Here is a 19,124-nt window from a genome sequence, read left to right as displayed (position 1 = left end):
CAAGTCATGTACCTCTGTCTTCAGCAGGTCAACTATCACTGTCTTCAGCAGAACCCTCTCTGCCTTGCTACTGGAAGAAATTTCTTCTGGGCCTCTTTCACACTCTTGGATTGAATCCTGGAGTTTTCTTTGGAAAACTGAATGAGGCATGTCTTCTTTGGTTCTTGGTAGCCACCACTTCCGATGTTGCTGCTTTTGCTATACAGTGTCCTCCCAAGCATGAGTTGCAGTCCCAATCCTGCTATCCAGGTACTATGCACCAATAAAAGTACACTAATAAAAGAGACTCCACCCACAGCTTCCAAGGCCAGAACTGGGGCCACAATGTATAGTTGCTCAGACTGGAGACCATATGACCCAAGGGGTACCATACACATGGATAGACATCCTTATTTATTATAGTGTTTCAGCAGGTTGCAAGGAAGTGTCTTATTCTAACAAAACTTGTGCACTGGTAAAATTTTCTGACAATGGAAGCAGTGTCTTGAGGAAGGAATATCCCTTCCTCAATGTTTTAAGAAACATTGTGTGGGTGACTGATGACCCCAGCCAGTGTTGGCAGTGCTCAGACTTCTCAGCAGGCTTCTGCTGAACTCCAGCCACCTCAAAACACCCCACAGCCTTACTGCCTTACCCATTCTCTCCTACCACATGCAGACTAAACACACTAATTCTTTCTCCAAGGCTTCAGACTAACAGTCCTCTGCTTCCACCTGATTCTAAAATAAAACTAGCCTTTGACATGGAAACTTGGCTGCTACCTTCTGGGAAAAAAAGCAGGGGAGTGGACAAAATAAATACTTTCATCTTTCATTTTTCCTGAGTATAGAATGAGAAAAAAAAAAATAAAGAGACCCTAGTCAAACTGCCTCCCCACAAGAATTCCTAGATTGGGATTGGGTTATTATTTGCATTTCTCCTCTCCTTGGTTTTAAAACAGGATGGGTCCAGAGAAATTTCTTTCTCAGCTGAAGGGTGAAATAGATGAGGTAGCTTACTAGTCAGTTTTAGAGAATATTCAGAATAGGAAATATTGGGGCGAGATGGTGAGAATCAGGAACAAGACAGATTTGTGTTAATGCAACAAGGCACAGAAATCTCAGAAAAGGGAAATTGCAAATTGGATTTTTAGAACGCTTTTCTGTGTCCTATACTCTCCAACCCTTTTCTAAATTTCCTTTTAAAAAAAACTTCAGAAAAAAAAATCCATTACATTGAAAGCCATGTGAAGGTTGAATTTATTCAAGAATGTGGGTCTGCTGAGATGAACCTTAAGGGTGGAATAAAAGGACCCAGAAATTAGTTGTTAGCTTTCGATGTTATGTTAGTTTGTCCTATCTTTGTTGTTCAATCTTTCCTAAACGTTGTTACTGAAGAATTTATTTCTAGAGGTACTGAGACTGATAGCAAAGAGAAGCCAAGGTTAAAAAAAAAAGGGGGGGGGGTAGGAAAGCTTGAGCTTCAGTCTCATTGTAAAAATTCCACTACTCCTCTTAGTATATAAAGGTATATATACAGAGGTCCTAGAGAAAAATCTACACTGCTCCTTTTTATCATGTAGGACTCTGTGGGCCCCCAGTTCAGGAAATGTAATAGATACATTAATGGAAATTAAAAGGGGCTTCTTTGATGATAGCTATTCTAACAGGGGTGAGGTGGAATCTTAGGGTGGTTTTGATTTGCATTTCCTTTATGGCCAGAGACAGTGAGAATTTTTTCATGTGTTTTTTTTTTTTTTTTTTTTGGCTATTTGGATTTCTTCTTTTGAAAAAGTTTTGTTTAGTTCAGTTGCTCATTTCTTTATTGGTTCATTGATTTTTGGGGAGCTAAGTTTTTTGAGCTCCCTGTGTATTCTGGTTATCAGTCCCTTGTCTGATGTATAGCTGGCAAATATTTTCTCTCACTCTGTGTGTGGTATCTTCAGTTTAGAGAACATTTCTTTTGTTGTACAGAAGCTTTTCAATTTCATGTAGTCCCATTTGTCCATCCTTTTTCTTTGTTGCTGACTGCTGGGATTCTATTGAGAAAGTCCTTGCCTATACCTATTGCTTCCAGAGTATTCCCTGCTCTTTTCTGTACTAGCTTCAGAGTTTTGGGTCTGATACTAAGGTCCTTGGTCCATTTTGAGTTGATATTAGTACAGGGTCATAAACATGGATCTAGTTTCAGGTTTTTGCAGGCAGATAACCACTTTTCCCAGCAATATTTGTTGAAGAGGTTGTCTATTTTCCATCGTATGTTTTTGGCAACTTTGTCAAAAATAAGGTGAGCATAGCTGTGTGGATTCAAATCCAGGTCCTATATTCTGTTCCTCTGATCTTTGTACCTGTTTTTGTGCCAGTACCATGCTGTTTTTATTGTTATTGCTTTGTAATATAGCTATCATCAAAAACACCACCAACAACAAATGTTGGCGAGGATATGGGGATAAAGGAACCCTCATACACTGCTGGTGGGAATGCAAGCTAATACAACCACTCTGGAAAACAATATGGAGGCTTCTCAAAAAACTAAACATAGATCTGCCATATGATCTAGCAATCCCACTCCTAGGGATATACCCAAAGGAATGCGACTCAGGTTACTCCAGAGGCACCTGCACACCCATGTTTATTGCAGCGCTATTCACAATAGGCAAGTTATGGAAACAGCCAAGATGCCCCACTACTGATGAATGGATTAAGAAAATGTGATATTTATACACGATAGAATGTTATTCAGCCACAAAAAAGAATGAAATCTTATCATTCACAAGTAAATGGATGGAACAGGAGAACATCATTCTGAATGAGGTTAGCCAGGCTCAGAAGACCAAAAATCATATGTCCTCTCTCATATGCAGACTTTAGACCTAAAACAAATGCAGTAATATTATTGGACATGGGCCACACGCTAAGGGGAGGATGCATACAGGAGGAATAGGGAAAAGTAGGAAACCCAAAACTTGAAAGTGTTTGATGTGCCCACTGTAGAAGAGCTAATAAATAGTAATCTTAAACTGAAAGAGGCCACTATGGGAAGGTGACCAGGAAGTAGTGAAGAGGTCCAGGAGAAATGAATCAATTCAGGTTGTAATACACTTGTGCATAGAAGCAATGCTAGGACTCTCTCTGTATAGCTATCCTTTTGTCAACCTAGCAAAAATGCTTTGTCTTTCTTATTATTGCTTATGTCTTCTCTTCAACAAAATTGTAGAAAAGGGCAGAACGGGTTCTGCCTGGAAGCGAGGGGGGTGGAGGGGAGCTAGGGAGTGGGGGTCAGGAGGGAGAGATGGCCCAAACAATTTATGTGCACATGAACAGATGAATAAATAAACCAAAAAAAAAGGGGAGCCACTATGCAGACACATCTAACTCTAAAAGACATTTTAAAATGTAGGGTAGTACATTTTTTCAACACTATGGCTCATAGATTGTTGACTCAAATGAAAACTGTCACAGCAAACCAGGTAAACAATGACTTTGAGAAATTTCCAAACTATGATAATGAAAAGCAGGAATCAATGAAGAATTACTATAAGTTGAGATGAATTTAGTTTCATTCAAATGAAAGCAATTTATATTGAATTAGCTATGATTCTCTTAATCATACACACAACGAGGCTTACTTCATTTCAGTTAGTGACAACGCTTTCCAGATGGTGCCTTTTAAAAATTAGTAACAATGCAAATGAGCTCCATGAGTCAGCATTAAATCAAAGGTGGCAAGTTTTAATGAACGCTGCTTCTCGATATTGTTTAATGAGGCATTGCCCTTGGCATTACTAATTTTGAATTTCCTGTGATGAACAAGATCTGTGAAGTTTCTCAGGAATGATCCTAAATTCATCTTGAAGTCTAAGTGTTTACATGTCACCTAAATGCGTGTGTGGGGGAGATAAAGGAAGGGGGAAAGGAAGGATAATGACCCTAGGGTTACAGACAACACTACGTCCATTTAAATCAATGGCGCCTGTTTATTTTCCTTTGGGACTATGGGCTCTAGCAGAGCTCATCACCTCCACACCTGCATCTTCTGGGTTTGTTGACTTTCCACCCGTGACTGCATTCAATAAACAGTGCTCACAGTGACTATCAACAGAGATGAAACATGGAGAAAGCTGCAGCAGGAAATCCAAACTTCATGCATGAAACTTAATTTGAGTACATATAAAATTTCATGGTCTCAGTTTTGGATAGTTAGTTGAATTTTTATATCGACTTCATAATGGAATATAAATGCATTGGAAAGAGTACCATGGAGTGACTTTTTGGTGCACATACTCAATGCTGGTTTATATTGTAAAAGTAAAGGACTGCCTTGCTTTCCTCACCTCAGGAAGAAAGCCAAAGTCTGTCATTTCTCATCAATTTTTCAAAGAGATGGTTTTTCATTTATTTCTTTAGGATCAGGGCATAATTGTTTAGATTACACCTCACATCCACGTAGCTGAAGAGGCTCTGTACATTTTATTTTTACACTACTGTTGGAAAGCCTTTCTGAGGAAAAATCCTTGTTGAACCCCAGCAAGAAAGTATTTGGTGATGTCAATCAATACAAACAGAACATCTGAGCCTTCCAATTGCAGAAATTGTGAATTCTGTATTTAGCTGATTTCGTTTTTCACATATAGCATTAAAGCCAATTGAGGATGCTTCTCCACTAACCACTCCTTTAAGACAAAGAACATAAAGACATTGAGTAAAGCCACCATCTCAGGACTTAGAACAGGGCCTGGTATATACTTGGCAATCAGTGGATATTTGCCGAATTGAATTGCAACTCAAATGAATAAAATCATTACATACAACAGATAATGGGATCAGAAAAATCTTAAAACTGGAAAAGTAATACATTTTACACCTTAAAGTTCTTCATAGCAAACCCTGTCTGAAAAAAAAAGAAAGAAAGAAAAAGAAAATTCCCCAGATTCTCTGGAACATGTTCAGGCAAATGTGATAACCACTACACTACAGAAAACTGCCAGTCTTGAATACATTTAGATAGAAACTATTTCACTTCTGAAATGGCCCATTCTGGATTCTGAATAGCTTAATATTTTCCTCCTATTAAGATAGGTCTCCATTCCACCTGTGGTCCTTGTACTGTCTTCAGATATGAAACAAAAAGAAGTAAAATCTCATTTACAGTCAGTCTTTCAAAGATGTGAAAAACCTTTATTATTTCAATTCAATGGAATAAATACTGACCGAGTTCCTACTATGGATAACTGGAATCTTAGAAACAGGACAAGATAAATCAACAATTAGCTCTAACATTTCTTCATCAAAAAGTCATTTGTATTTTAAATGTCTATCCAAGTATAGTGAACTGCTATCAGTGATGAGAGCTGCTGAATGTGACTTTGGTTTGTGTTGGTATTAAGAGGTTCACTATAAACTTTAATTAAACTTTGCTGCATAGCATCGTGCTCACAGAAATGCTGGTCATCCTGAAAGAAAATTAGAAAATTCATTTATGAGCCATGATCCAATTCACTTTATGGCCTGTCAAAATTCTCAAGGAGAGGACTGACAGAATTTTTGGATAAAAGTATATATATCCATTTAAAAAAATCAAGCATTATAATAAATGAAATAGAAAATTGTATTTTTAGAAATAGCCAACATTAATATTAAGTAATATAATTTCAGAAGTAGTCTGTATTATATAGCTATAAGAATGTCATATATAGCAAGAAAAGTGAAAGAATGGTTGATGAGGTAGATTGATAAGTATAGTTCCATAAAATGAAATTATAAAGTACATAAACAACTTTAATAAGTTTATATTTAGCAGAAAACTAGAAATAAAATAAACTTGAAAAAGTTTCTGATCTTAAATGTTTCTTTGAGAAGATAAAGTCTTAAACATACCTACTAAGTTTAAGAAATTGGAGTTATTATGTATCTATTTTAATTGTAGAGTGTATTAATTCATTATCTCTAATAGTTTCTCTAACTCTTCCTCTTTTTACCTATGTTTGTTGATGTTCTTAGAACTATTATTTGTGAGACACACAAGATTTTCATTGTGTCAAAATTCCAAGAGTTAACTTTCACATAAATTGATTCAACAACACGAGTAATATATACCATCTTCTCTATCTTTGAGTTTATTATTTTAATTCAGTTTTGATTTTTGATTAGCTGGATTTCAGTGTCAAGTAGATTTTTCAAGAATAGCTCCTATGAGTCACAGCATCAGAGCTTTTACATAGTTGAAAATGTCTGTTTCTTCTAAGTTTGAACAGTAACTACAAAATATGGATCCCACTAAAGACTGTGCCTGGTCCTCTGCATCTGAGTATTGTGTGGCCCTTTATCATGGCCTCTCTGTTCTTCACTATGCCTGATGTCGAAAAAGATTTCTGGGTTTATTTGCCTTTTAAACATATCAAAAATAAGATTATATCATTTTATATGTGAGAGATTTATTCCAGACAGTAAGAGAAAGGGATAGGTCAAGACTTTAGGCCTGAGAAACTGTGAGAGGAAGCAGAGGGGCAGATAACTAGGGAGCTGGAGGATGCTAAGGTCTCTCTCCACAGCCACTCTTTTGTCAGGACCACAGTTTTTGCAGAAGTTGGAGCTTGGCCTTTAATCTCAATCGCATGAGTGTCAGGGTACCTAAGAGGACTGGACCAGTGCCTTGGTTCCTGGGATGTAATAAGGGAAGACAAAAGCCCTAAGAAGACGCTCCTTATGGCTACTCATTTCTGACAATGCACAGGAGTAAAAGTGTGGAGGTGTCAGAAGGTAGACAGGTAGATGGATGAGCCTGAAACACATTCATGGTTCTCATGGGCCCAAGAATGGGTACAAGAGAGAAAACGGATGAAATAAAGAGATCTTGACATTGTTGGGAAATGCCTGGAACTAGGGACTCCAGGAAGTGAACAAAACTTTGCCCTCAAATGGCAGATGGGACCAGTAACACTCCAATGGGCATGGGGTTGAAGGACCCTATCAGCCTATCTTGTCAGTACTCATAGGAGAGAGAAGGAAATCTGAGGCCCCCAACTCTTCTGCCAACATCAGATTATGAAGAGTACAAAAACATGTGCATTCACAAGTACACACATCCCTCCCCAATAACTCAGACTCTACTTTGGGCAAAATTGGGGACAGCAGATAGACATGAACAAAATGCAAGAAGCTATGTTTTTCATATAAAGAGAACGAGGGATTTCTGGTGCCAACCAGGGTGTGGTAAGCCCACTGAGCCTATCTCTCTTACTAGTTCCAACACCTCTGGACAGAATAAAAAGGCAACTATATAAGCATTCTGGAAAGTAAACAATAGCAGTCAGGAGCCAGAGCTCACAACTTGAAGCATGATCAGTATGGCAGTGAGTTTACTGGGGTTTTCCCCCTCCTTTTTCTTTTGATTTCCATCTGAGGCTAACTGCTATCCTGGAATAAAGTAGCAGGTATAGACAGCAAAACCTCCAGGAAAGACCTTCTGTTTCTGGCCAGAGTACTGCTAAATGGAGTCTCTATGAGCTGGAAGGTGTAGGGTCACAAAAGACAGAGGGGCATTTTTTTCTTCTTCCTCTTCTTTCATTTTTACTTTTTCCTGAGGGCAGCACTGCTCATGAACTTACACCACCAGATGATGTTGGCAGTAGAGGCTGCAAAACCATCTCTCTGGCCACAACAGGGTAAAAGGCCCCTGCCGTCTGAACAGTCTGTCACTTTTATCTGTCCTTTTTCTTACTAGTTCTTAGCACTTAGTAATCTCAGGGCTGGGAGCTAAATCTCTGAGAGAAAACCCAGCTATCTAGCCAGAGAACTAGGGAAAGAGTCTCCTGAAAGTCAGAGCATGGGGACAATTCCTAGAATTTCTGGAGAGAAGGACTCCCCACCTATGTGTCAACCACCCAAGTCCCAGGCTCACTTCTCAGCTACATTGGCAAAGAAACATAGCAAAGACTATGTTCAAAGTCTCTAAAAGTTCAAAGACTTTTAGAGTTTGAACTACAATTAAAAACTACCCAATCAGTCTACCCACTGAGTAATACATATATAGGTATATCTGAACAGCACAGCAAATGCTCAGAAAACTTGACTGGAAGTGCTAACCAAAAAAGGGAAGGCAAATATATGGGCTGAACATGACTGGATTGGTGGGCTCCTTAGAAAAAGGAGCAAGTCAATACTCTTCGGAGAATTTTAATAGCCCCATTCAAGAAACAGAGAGAGAGAAGGAAGGGAGGAAGGAAGGAGAGGGAGGGAGGGAGGGAGGAAAGAAAAGAAAACAAAAAGAAAGGAATTTCAAGAGTAAAATGATTAACAGTTGTCAGTGCAAAGGAGATCAATATATTAGAATTATCAAAGACATTTAAATTGAGATAAACACTGAAATGAGTAGAGTGCTAGAAGTTCTTAACAGAGTATTAGAAGCTATATAAAAGAATTAGATGAAACTTTTAGAATGAAAAATACAACCACTGAAATGAGAAAATTCACATGATAGGCTCAATAACAGAATAGAGACAGCGAAGAGCAAACTTGAAACTAGGCTATAAAAATAGTCTAATGTAAAACTAGGAAGAGTCTAATTTTTAAAAAAGAAAAAAAGAAGAAGAAAAGGAGGAGGAGGAGGAGAAGAGGAAGAGGAAGAGGAAGGGGAAGGGGAACAGGAAGGAGGAGGACGAGGAGGAGGAGGAGGAGGAGGAGGAGGAGAAGGAAAATATGAGAGAAAAATGAATGGAACTTGAAAACCTGTGGGACAATAATGAAAGTCTAACATTTGTGTCATTAGAGTCTCTGGAGATGAGAAAGGTGAAACAGAAAAAAATATTTAAAGAAATAATTGACTGAAAAGTTCCTATATTTGTAAAAAATAAAAATTTAAAGACAGAAGAAAATCAGAAAATATAAAATAAATTAAAGGAAGTTCATATGTAATCCTATCATAATCAAATTGCTAAAAATCAATGATAAAGACAAATCTTGAAATCAGCCAGACAAAAATAATGCTTCACAGGTCGGGGAAAATTGCTTGTATGCCTGCAAATTTTTCATTAAAGGCCATAAAAGAGAAGAGAGTGGAATAATAGCTTTCAAATGGTGAAAGAAAAGAACTGTCAACTCAGAATTTTATGTTCAGCAAAAAATATCCTTCAGGAATGAAGACAAGATAAAGCCATTGTGAGAGGAATAAAATCTAACAGAATCATCACCAGCATATTTGCTTCAAAGTTAATAGGAACTTTCTCAGGATGAGGATGGAAGCATGAAACATCAGAAATAAAGAAGAAGCAACAAAAATATCTGAGTAGATATGACTGTCTCTCTCCCTATGTGGTCTTTAGAATATGCATGACTGTTAAAAGCAAAAATCATAATATCACCTGGTGGGGCTGTGACTTCATGTAGGTGTAATTCATGTGGCAACCGCAGCGTAAAGCACGTAAGTGCTTACCTAGGGGTCTATGTTAATTTCTGCATCAGGAAAGCTTTCATGACTTTGCTCCTGATACCCATTTGGGTGGGGCACTAGTGAGGATGACTGAGAAAATAGTGTTTCCTTGCACAGCTCAGTTGTAATACGAAGATATTAGAGACCTCATTGTACTCTTCTTCTTCTCTTCCTCAGTCATCTTCACAAATCCCTGTGAAGAGTTATTCCTCCTCCTGTTCCTCCTTTTCCTCCTTGTTCCTCCTCAGGGTATAGTAGAATATTTGCAGTATTATATTGTTTCATTTCATTTATTTTTATATTTTCAGTGGACAGCATACTCCAGGTCTTCCATAAAGTTTGATATAGATGATAAATTCTTCCTAACTCCCCTCTTCCTTATCTTATATCTGTTTCTCATTTCAAGCAAAGATTTGTGAACTTGGAAATTATGGTACTACATAGTATTTATAATTTGAGTAACTTTTGTTGACCTTAATAACCCTTACTCTCTCCCCTAGTTTTGTTAAATGTCCTATACCAGATTCAGTGACAGTTGATCCTTAACTCCAGCTGGGGATGTATTTTATTCCCTGGACAGGAGTGTGCTTCTGCTTTGGATGTTTAAGTTTGGAGTATGGAGTCCTAAAAATTACTGAACACAGAATGTGTTCACCTCTTCAGTGAGCCACTGATGCCAGTAGGTAGGGGCTCCAGCTCCTTTCATCTCCCCACAGTTGCAAACTCATCCTTACAGAGTGATTCCTCTCACACAGGGGTGTATTATAGAGAATTCTTTGTATTGTCTTGACTTTATTTCTCTGATGTTTTTGGAGGAGAGGGGTGAGATTAGAAAGCACACAAAAATATCCCATTCTTTCCCAAATTTTATGTCATGGAATTTTATCAGTTTCCTTATCAGTTTGGTAGAGTTTATTTGTTTGTTGTTTGGTTGGTTGATTTTGCTGGGCTTGTCTCCATTTGTTTGAAGGCAGGAAGGATCATTTTGTGAAGGATCAGGGAAAGAATTACTAATCGTTTGGTTTTATTCTGCTAGTTTTACTCAGAGGCCTACTTATGAGATAAAGGTTTGGGCTACAACAGTATATATGCTTTTCTGGATAACTCTACATCTTGCAAAGTCATATTAATAAGACTAATGGAAAAATTAGCAGCATATTATTAAAAACCTATGTAACTTTGTAATCACAGCATCAATAGAGAAAAGAGCAATCTATTAAAATACTTGCCCAATTAAAAGATATTGAATTTAAGAAGGTGAATGTAGCTTGTGGGAAGGAGAAATAAGGAAACATTGAGGCTTCTGAGTTATGGAGGGCAGAGGAAAATGTCCACATGTGAGCAGGAGGACATCACAGCATAACTTTCTAAGACACAGTATGTGACCAAAACTGAGCTAAGAGGGAGGCTGTAGGGTACAAGGCACCCCACACAGTACCAAATTCCACCTGCAACTTGCAATCAGAAGTGCTCACATAGTTTGTGTTTAGCTGCTGTTACTTGCTGGTGTAGGATACTGCTATACTAGGGAAATTTCCATAGGGAATAATTTCAGATGGAAATTCTCAGAATATCAGTACCATTCCACCATTCCACCATTCACCATTCAGAATGAGTTTGCTCAGATTACTCAAAGACACCTGACAGTCAAGCTCTATCTATTCACATGTGACATGTCCTAAGAATACGATCTTGGCAGATTCACTGTCTACATACTAACTCATTAAAATGGTGATATATCACATATTTTTAAATGATCTTGTCAGTGTTTTAAAATAATTAAAAACAAGAGCAAAAAAAAAATGAATATAAGTGACCAAGCATGCTCATATTACCATTAAATTTGGAAAGATTTTAGAAATTATACATGAAATAGATCAACTACAGTAGGTCAATTCATTAGAATACAATATAGACAATAATAAAGACTTAGAATTACTGTATCTTCTTAGAAAAATTTAAATTGCTATTATGTTAAAATATACATAACTATATGTGTACAGATGCACTAAAATATTAGCTGTGGTTAGCCCATTGTGGTAGGATTTTGTTGCTTTTTTTTTTTCTTTTTGTAGTTTCTTTGTATTCCTATAATAAATTTATATTGCTCTTGCAATAAGACAAAAAGAACTTCGAATGAAAACATAGCTCAAAATATTTTAGTACTCACAGTGTTTTGTAAGAGGGAAGAGCAAGCAAGGTAATTTTAGAACCACAGGGAGCTTATTTCAAGAGTTTCTTCTGCTTCAACTTACTAGACTGGTGGAGCTTGTGACACGTGAATGTAGCGTGATATGCAGAGCCAGGATCTGGGGTCTGGAGGGGTTCTGGGGTCTGGAGGGGTTCTGGGGTCTGGAGGGGTTCTGGGATCTGGAGGGATTGCACCAACCCTCACTCGAAAGTCTGTTGGGGTTCCGCTGCCGCAACACCCCAGACTTAAAAGAAGCTTCATTTTCAGAGTCCATCCCTCTGTTAGGAAAACATTGTTTTCTCGGAGACACATGCAGATGCAACACAATCCAGAATCTTTACTGGGGAAAGGAAAGAGTGATTACAACAGGACATCACTACATCGCGAATCAAGCCACCAAAAACAAACAAACAAACAAAAAATGTGGGCCTTGATTACACTTGCAAATGTGGCCATGGTTTGGGCCGTCAAGGAAGAGGGAAAGTTCTAGGTTCTTAACATAGATAACATCCGCACCCTTCTAGTCACTGTTTTACCCTCTCTGGGCTTCAGCCTTCCTGCTGGAAAAATGTTTGTGATGATTTCATAGATTGTTCTCTGGTTCTGAAATTGTATGGTGTTACAATTTAAAAGAATTCAGCTACTATTAATTGTGCACCTTCTATGGGCAAGGGGTTGTGTTAGATGCTTCAGAATGTACGAACTTGAGTAAAATTCAGTCTCTCCCCTCAGAAGGCTCACAGTCAGATAAGAGATGCAGATAAGCGGATAATATGTGAATAATGAAGACAAAATGAACGTGCCCCCAAAATGTCTAAGGCTCTGAGAGCTGAGACAGTGACCTAAGATTGGTCTCTTGTCTTTAGTCATTTTCAATTCTTGGCCATCATATAAGCAGATCCTTTTTGAAAATCGCAAACCAAAACCATAACAAGCCAATAAAAATCAGACTCTTTTGCTATAAATACTAATGAGATTTATTCCAGCAAAATAGAAGAAAACCTCAATAATTCAGATGTAGGAAAGTAAGAATTAAGAACTAATGCAAACTTAATAGGATATGTGCATTATGGGATTTTAATGAACTCTAGTTTTGCTTTCAAGTATTTGTGGAAACATTACGTGGAACTCTAAAAGGTGTGCTTATAAAACATAAACTTTGAAACACCAGCTATATTTAGTCTGATCTTCCTAGTGCACAGATTGGAAAACTTATGCAAATAGGTTATTTGATGCTCTCAAAGCATTGCAATTATCTCCCCCTGCTGAACTGCTAAGGCTAAATTGTAGCATTATGAATTCATTCCTATGAGATATAATTTTGTGTTACCAGATGTCATGAGAGATAATGCACTAAGGCTATATCTAAGACGCTAACCCATGTTTTGTTGATCAATAAAAAAACACATCAGCTATATCATATGGTTGAACCTGTATTTTGAAGGATTATCTTATTTAAATATTAGTCATCATCTTGAAGAGCAGATAATAGGACTCAATGAATAAAAGTTACAGAAAAGTGATATTTTAACAGTAAAAGTCTTTGGACACAAAGGACAGGGGATGCTGCAGATCTGGATGGAGCATCAGGAAAAGAAAAGGGATGAGACATAGACAAACTTAGTCTACTGTACAATTTCTTCAATGCCAGCTGTGTTCAGAAGTGCACACATACACAAAAAAGACATGATTCTTTCTTTTACTAGCAAGAAAAGAGCATACAAATAGCTAGGAAGTCATTCACGCCCACAAGGAGTCAATAGCTGGACAGCAGGGATGTTTTCAGACCATAACTTACTATAATAATTACAAAAAGAGAAAGATCTCTCCGGGTGGTCAGACAAGAGCCTGGAGATGTGCCACCTTCATCTGAGCCTTGGAGGATCTGAATAAATAGGAAGAGGTATGCAATACTCAACACAGATTTACTCCCCAAAAGATGGCATCTCCATTGGAGCTACAAAGAGAGCCCCACTGGTTTCAAAACACCTCTGCTCTTATTTTCCTCCACCCTTTACTTGGTGGAGCCTAACATTAAATCAGAAATGGTTGAATTCATGAGAAATAATTTATAAAGTTTTCACCTTTGGGACAAAGATGCAGAGGGAAAAGTACTCACTATCTCAAGTTTTCTGTGATGGATCAAGAAAACCCATGGGAACCAGAAGGTGATGGAAACATCCATCTGCTTGACTTACGAACTCAAGTTCAGTTTACGTTGATTGCAAGAAAACAAACATGTAGAATGAAGGTGAGACCAAGTCCTCAGCATCAACACACTGAGGTGCGATGTGCAAATGTTTTCAACAATAAATAAAGTCCAAATACCTCAATGAGGAAAGTGAATAAAGGACCATGGTTCAAGGTGCGTGAGGCACCCACACAGCCTGGAGGAGGTGGAGCTGTACTGAGTAGGGCTCACAGATGCTTTTACACAAACAAAACTCTGCCTGTATTTCTGAGACTACACCACAACACTGATTCAGAGCAGGAATTTTTTAAAGCTACTTGCACCAGTTTTGAGCATTTGCTTCCTTTCAATTTTTTTAAATGATAAAAATTTGAACTATCTTTGGGTTTTTTAAGAATAAGATGTAGAAGTTGTAAGATTCTGTTTGGGCAATAAAAATTTATTTTTGAAATGATAGCAGAAGTCCAAGATACTGCAGGAACATTATGGAAGTAATTTTGATCTCTTTACCACCAAGCACAGCTTTTATTTTTCCTGCCTCCCAAAAATCTGTTTTATAATAGTTATTATTCTCTGACACCCAGTCCCATTCTTCCACCAATTTTATTTATAAGTCAAATGTAGCTCTGCACATGATTATTAATACAATTTTAAGTAGTAGATTTAAGCTCATAACCCTTAATACATCAGTTTTCAACAGAATATCTCAAATCTCATTATAGAAGCTAAGGAAACTAGTACCCCTCTAGTTGCTCAATCCCTCCTCTCCAGCTCCACCTTCAAAACCCTGTTAGCTCTACCATTATTTTTTCAGACTCTAACTTTTATTATTTTTACGCATACAAGGTAAAAAATAATAGTACAATAAACTCTCATATACCCATTACTCAGTTTCAACAAGTATTAAAATCTGCATTTTTGCTGGTGACTCCTACCTGTAATCCTACCTACTTGGTAGGATCTCAGTTCAAAGTTAGCTTAGGCAAATAGTTCATAAGACTTCATTTCCAAAATAACCAGAGCAAAATGGACTGAAGATGTGGTTCAAGAGGTAGAGTACCTACTTTGTGAGCATGGAGCCCTGAGTTAAAGCCCAGTCCCACAAAAAAAAAAAAAAAGAAAAAAATCTGCATTCTTGTATCATCTATATCATTAACCCATTCCCCATTCATTTATTTGACTATTTTTTTCCATTACTTTACATTGTCACCATTTATAGCATTTGTCTTCTTCCACCAGTGTTTTTTTTTTCTGAGACATAGCATAATTCTAATAAAGAAGTTTAATATTTTTATGCTGGATGGATTATTTGCACATAAAGACACAAATTCTGTAACATTCTCTGACATTTAGGAGTAGTTCACTAACTTCCCCACAGCCACCATTCAATTCCCTCATCCTATAATTCCTTCTCTGAAGAGAATTTCCTTGCCCAAGTAATAAGATGTAGGTCACAGACAAATCTCTCAGGAAGATGAGGCAGGAGAGTAGAGGAAATGTCAAATAGAAGGCCTGCAAGCTAAGGATTTTGAAATACAATAGAGAAGATACATTGAGGAAGAAAAAGTATTTCAGGGGTTTATTAGTGAACTCAAGTCTCTATAAAAAGAAAATACCCATAGACTTGGTGGCATAAACAAAGGGAGTTTATTTCTCTCAGCATTTCAGGTTGAAAAGTCTAACAGGTCCAACAGGATAGGTTTCTGGTAAGAGTTCTCTTCTTGCTTTTCTGTGTCCTCACAGAGTAGAGAGAGAGAATGTTTCTGGTCTGCCTCTTTACAGGAACAATAGTCCATTGGACCAGAACCCAACCTCATGACCTCATCTGACTCCCAAAGCCTCCACATTTGAGGTTAAGGCTTCAGCATGCACATTTTGGAGGGACACAAACATTCAGTTATAACAGAACCATTAGATCTGGTGTGATTTTTCTGTTTTTCTCCACCACTATTTTTGTTAGATCGTTTTGTCCACAATCATAAGTTCTTTTCAAATTCAGAGTCTTCTTGGCGGAACAACTGTATGTACTGCTCTGTTTGCCTTGTAATTAACTTTAAGCAGACCCTCCTAAGTGTTCTGTATGTCATCACAGAGCTAGAATTACTTTGTAAGTCTCCTTACAAATGTACAGTGCCACTGTGAATATGTAAATGTGGTGTGGGAGACAGATCTGTTGAGACTAAAGGAGAATCAGGCTACCAAAGAAGGAATTTTCCCCATCTTGTTTGGGGGAGGGGAAGATAGCATGGCCTCCACTAGACCTTTGTCACTTGCAAACCTCTCTCCAAGGCCTGGGACTCTCATGCTGTCCTTTAGCTTTTCAAAACTTAACAAACCAATAACTCTATTTTTGCAATGGTCTTTTGATGTATCAGCTTGGCTAGGCTATAGTCCCATTATTCAACCAAACACTCAGCTAGATATTGCTGTAAAAGTGTTTTGTAGATGTGATTGAAGACGTATCAGTTGGGTTTAAATAAAGGAAATTATCCTGGATCGTGTAGAGTAGACTTTGGCATGGTTATAGTAAACTGTGCTACCAACTCGATAAAAAGAAGGAGGGAAGACCATCCATTTCAAGCCTGTGAGCTTGAGAGAAGCACTCTTCTTGCTGGGACAGCTGGAAGAGTAAGAAAACCTGGGCTTCAACCTGAAATCAACTCTGCCAATGAAAACAGAAGCAGAGAGCCCCTGTCCTTAAGAGCTTTTCGTGTTAATTAGGATATCTGCACACACAAGCAGTGAACCTCAGTCTCAGTGTTCTGGAGATCCTATTTTCAGGCCTAACCCTGGAATTTAAGAATTTAACAGATAAACTAGAATTACAGAGAACAGGAAAGCAATGTTAACTGCTCAGGATTAACACTCACCTTGAGGAAATACTTTCCAATCCACAAAAAGGCATTAAGTGCAAGTTTTGGGGCCACTAGGTCAGGAGCGTTAACAAACTTTCTCAGCATTTCCATGCTCAGCAATCCCATTTGCAAAAGGTACTGCCCAATTTAGGCTTTGAAGCAAAGTACATCATGTTCCAGCACAAGGCAATGGTGTTCCACACACCTTAGCCCCCTTCTGTATACACATACTTACAGGGAAAATAAAAACCTTGCAGGGACCCTAAAATGAAGATTTCCACTTTCGCTCTATCTTCTCACCTTCTTGCATGTCCTTGCTATTGTTTGCTAGCATATGAAACTCCTCCCTTTGGTTTAGGGATGAAAATCATTTTGCTTTCTCCTCTAGATTCTGGGTACTCAGCCAGCATCATTCAAACCAAATGAATGATTATTGCCATGATAGTGCAATAAATTTTTGAAAAACAGAAACATAGGACTTTCCCGGTATCCTGAGTCAATGACATTCAGAAATAGATTACAAAATTGCTGAGCCATTGTCGTTGGTCTGCCAGCTCAGGGAATCTTTCTTTTAATACTTCTATGTGCAATTAAGTGTTCAGTTTTTCAATCATGTACTTTCCCCCTGCTTGTAACTTTTTTGCTGATGGCAAAGGGCATTAACTCCTTTTTTTGTTAGGCAGGATTACGTTGGGAAAAAACTCAAAGGGAAACTCTATAACCCTGAGAATATACTACAAAAATGTAACATCACAGACTTTTATTGGCTAATGATAGAAAGAGTTACCCAGCAGGTTTGAAACTGAAGATGGTCCTGTAATCTCACTGATAGATCAAATACAAAATTTACATTTCCAAATTCCTGAAAATACCGTGTTACTTCATGGTGGTCTACTACTTTCTCTTCCCTGGAGATTTTCCCTCCATAACTTAAAAATGAGTTTGCTTTGTCCCTGATGACCTTCATAAAACTAGCGTATTGCTTCACAATAGCAAAAATGATCTCAAAGCAGAGTGAGAAGAGAACACATCACATCCCACTCAAGTCACATGGAAGCCCTCAGTATGAGATGTAAATATGATGACATGGATGGGTACAAGAATCTTATTTGGTTAGAGCTCCTGCAATGGAATGCAGTTTAATCTCTAACTCAGAGCCCTTTCCAAAGTACATTATGTGCATTGCATGCCAGGGAGGAGCTTGCAAATTCAGACAAAGCAAATGAATCCATTGTTGACAGGCAGTTGCACTTGGGGGAGTGAATCAGCAGATGAATGATTTTGAAAAATGGTGGTTTTTCTAATGGTCTCAATGTTGGCAATTTTGCCCAAAAAGAAAAGGAAAAAAGGTTTAAAATTTGTTCAAAGTGGATTGCAGTACAACTATTCTCCCTTCATCAATGTTTCTAGCATTAAAAAGCCCTTGCTTTTCCACTAAGTAGTACAGCCTTGCTGGAGTTGGGAACAGCACAATCCCTCTTTCCCTAGGGAAATGGAAATCCCAGTATAAAGTGAGGAGGTTCAAGAAATCATAGCTAGGGTGCACAGTCATTTTTATCCTGGCACCTGGAAATGGGAGGCTGTGTAAAACAGCTGGAAGGCACAGAACATCAGCCCATGGCAGGAAGGAGCAGCATGAACACGTGCAGCATGAAATGCAGTTCCCAGGCTAACCCAGACTTGACTGACCAGAAGTGTTCCACAGTCCTCCCCAGCCTGAGCTTCTGCCAGTGGGGCTCCTTCCTATGGGTTTATAGGTGTTGCATCTATAATTTTGTTAAATATGAAAAGAGCTATGCACACTGCAGGTAATTTGGATTTTCATCATTGGACCTGTCCATATTTGACAATTTTCTATAATATCATATTCCACTGGAACCAGAAAAAGAGAAACCCACAATAAGTGTTGTTTGCATTTAATATTTCAAAGCAAACTCAGACTTTAATGGTAGCACTTAAGAACACAGCTAATCCTTTTTCTTATTGACAGCCTACTCTGTGCTAAGCACAGAATGCCACCCTCAAGGATTTGTTTGCTTTGATTTGATTTAAGAGATCAAGGTCTTAAGTAAAAGGGACAGGGATTTTAAAAAAATCAGTATTGAGAAGAAAGTCAAAACTCAGATCCAGAAATAACTCAAATGTGCCTAAGTTAGAAGACTAACAAGACACCAGAGGTAACTGTAATATTATGAAGGTAAACTTAATAGTATTAAGGCATTAAAATGACCCACTTGGCATATAACTATAAATTATTACAAGTGAAAAAGAAAAGAACTCTCATAACTTAAAATATAAAATGTATTTCTGTACATTAGATAAGACAGAAGGGGCTGATGGTGTAGCTCAACAGTAGAGTAAGTGCTTAGCACATGCAAGCCAGGGTTCACACTCCACCAAAAGAGGAGGAGAAGAAGGAAGAAGAGGAAGAAAAAGGGAGGAAGAAGGATGAGGAGGAGAAAGAGAAAGAAGAGGATGAAGA

This window comes from Castor canadensis, chromosome 3 (assembly GCF_047511655.1).
Source record: "Castor canadensis chromosome 3, mCasCan1.hap1v2, whole genome shotgun sequence".
NCBI lineage: Eukaryota > Metazoa > Chordata > Mammalia > Rodentia > Castoridae > Castor > Castor canadensis.
Note: the sequence above shows the minus strand (reverse complement) of the source record.